Source organism: Limulus polyphemus, unplaced genomic scaffold, assembly GCF_000517525.1.
Source record: "Limulus polyphemus unplaced genomic scaffold, Limulus_polyphemus-2.1.2 Scaffold2978, whole genome shotgun sequence".
NCBI classification, from domain to species: domain Eukaryota; kingdom Metazoa; phylum Arthropoda; class Merostomata; order Xiphosura; family Limulidae; genus Limulus; species Limulus polyphemus.
Window position 1 is genome coordinate 64,591 of NW_013668588.1, and position 2,826 is coordinate 67,416.

The 2,826-nt window shown below is 30.8% G+C and overlaps 1 protein-coding gene across 4 annotated transcripts in view; it reads left to right on the forward strand.

The window, feature by feature from the left end:
- The window catches only part of LOC106468356 (coiled-coil domain-containing protein 148-like), a 123,043-nt gene that overhangs the window by 40,999 nt on the left and 79,218 nt on the right, over positions 1-2,826 (forward strand). The gene's annotated exons all lie outside the window — the stretch shown is intronic.

Consider the following 2,826-nt stretch of genomic DNA (forward strand, 5'->3'; position numbering starts at 1 on the left):
TATATTGTGACTTTATTTTAGGCCTGTGTAAGGTGGTAATTAATTCTTTATGTTATTGTCATTAAGTGGGTAATGAGTGTCATTAAGTGTCTTTGCCCCAGGATGCTCAGAACCCTTGCTATGCCACTGGTGATGCTTTCAACTGGACAAAGAAACCAAGTTTACCTGTTGAATTCAAAAGTTTTAGTAGTTGAGTTCTTCTAGGAGATCTTTGGGAATAGCTCATATTTGAGATCATTGTGTCTGAATTTTGCAGGAAACAATCCTGAAAGAATGAAAGCTGTGAGACTAAAGGCCACTTAGTAAATAATTTAATATGGTTGTGTTTGTGCAACTATATGTACTGTGTTTTTACTTTGTTTCATAATAAATATTGTTTCTTTCATTCAAAACTTGTTCAGACTCAATTTTTACAAACAATAAGACTCACTAATTTTTGAAAAACAGACTACTTCATAAATTTCATAATTTTTCTAACTTTATTGTTAAAAATGACTTTCACACTATTTTATAGTAGAAGTAGTTCCATAATACTCAATATGAATTTGATATAAATGTTTTTTTTCTGTTTCAGGTACCCTAATTTTGTAACAATTTATGTTATACAGAAATATTATATGAGATCCTTCTCAGCAAATTTAAAATAAGTAAAAGTTTTCTTGTTGTTTGATTGACATATATATATATATATATGTGTGCGTGTGTGTAAATCAGTATGTGTACATAGAAATTTGACTTGATTAAGATTAGAGGCTAAATGAAAAAACTAAAAATAGTACTTGTAGTGATGTTAAAGGCTACCAGAGGTAGAATAAGAAACAACATATTAAAACAACAATTTTTATCATTTGCTTGACATATGTATAATACATTGAGGTTTCAGAACAGCACATTAAAACAATTTTGACAATCACAGCTGATATAAAATTGTGGTGGAACAGTATGTATCAGAGCTACATTTTGGCATTGTTTACCATTTTGTAAATAATATAATTTTTCCAAAAACTGATTGTTTTTGGGAAGGGTATGTAACAGCATGGCTGACCATGGCAAAATGGACTATAATGACATGGTGAATCTCCAAAATCGTTTTCATAGAACTAACTCAATTTCTGGACTAAATCTGCAAGGGGATTTTCATAATGCATGTTTGTCAAGTAGAGCATGGCTGGAAGTGGCAACATGGACTCTAATGAAGTGGTGAAGCATCAAAAATTGCTTTCATATAATGCACTCAACCTCTGTACTAATGTGTATCATCACTACATAATTTGAGGAAATGGTACCATCTGTAGAAATGTCATTGTTTGTGTATATAGTCTGGGATTCTTTTACAGTAGGTGTCTGTGACTTGTTGGCAATAAAGTTGAACAATAAGCAGACAGCACACAATCCACTTGTTTTAAAATAGTATATTTAAAACAAGTCAGACATATCTACAAAAATTCTTTACACAATAGAATATCAGAGTTGTATCTAAAACTCCAAATAATTATATTTTTTCTTCTGTTATCACAATATAATTAGTGATAAGCTCACTTATGTTACCTCATGGGTTGCCACAGTTGTATACAGAGCTTTAAGTAATTCTCTTTTATGTCAAAAGTCCATACAGGCTAGTTTAATTACTTTAGGACACCCTTTAACAAGACAAATTATTCTCCTTATCTCTGTTAAACTGTAAAACTCACTTAAATATTGCTCATTAAGGCTAAACTAACAGTCACGCATTCTAACTTCACTTTCACTAACTTAACATTTTCTGACATTGCCCAACTGAGGCCTAGAACTTTCTACAAACAATGAGATGCTAGGGTGTAACAGTACTCACTGATGGCAATAAGAAAAATACAGAAGGTTTGAGTTGTGTGATTTACACTTACAACAATTGAACTACACACACAATGTAAGACTTACCGACTTTTGTAACAAAATTGGTCATAAATATCACCTTTAAAAGAATTACTTTTGACACTATAGTTATGAAAACTAAATAATCATTACATATTAAATCACTAAATGAACTAAGTAATAACTCTTACACTAAACAGTCTGGTATATTCAACCAGAACTTGGATCATCTAGTCAGAAATACTACCCTGGTGGATAAAAGTATGTGTAATTGATAATTTCCAAAACACTAAATCTTTGTTCTGAGAACATCCATTACAGCCTTGTGTCAGTATCAAAGAACTTTGTAACCAACATATTATACCAGTGCATCTTCAGTCTCTAATACTACTAATGAATTTTGCTACTGTATGCATACTACCATAACTTAAAGTTTTCATCCCAGCATATTCATGTAATTTTTATTTATGTTACATAAAAAAAATGTTTATAAGTAAACTAACTAATGAGCAATTCTCTCAGTTTAAAGCTAGAAACGTGTAAATTTCTAAAAGCACAATAAAGAGAGAAATAAGAAGATAAATTACTTCCAAATTTTATAATTTGTATGCAAATTTTAATTTGTTACAGTCGGCCTGTTAGTTACAAATGCAAAATATATGTATGTAGTTTCGCTGGATGGAGTCATTGAGCTAATATTGACCATATGAGAGTTAGAATTCATATAATGATGTCTTGGGAAGAGAATTAAGCTTACTAAGATGAGATTGTAAACCATTTGATTGGAGTTGTTACTTACATGTGTATTTCACTTTGATAGTTGTTGATGTTAACTTGCAACATGTTTATTAAGTTAGGTTATAGTATTGCAGATGTGTATCTTAATCCACCTGTTTTAGGAATCATGCAAAGTTACTGGAATAACACATCTCATTTAATTGTCAGGTATGATTAACTCTGCACAGCCAGCACATA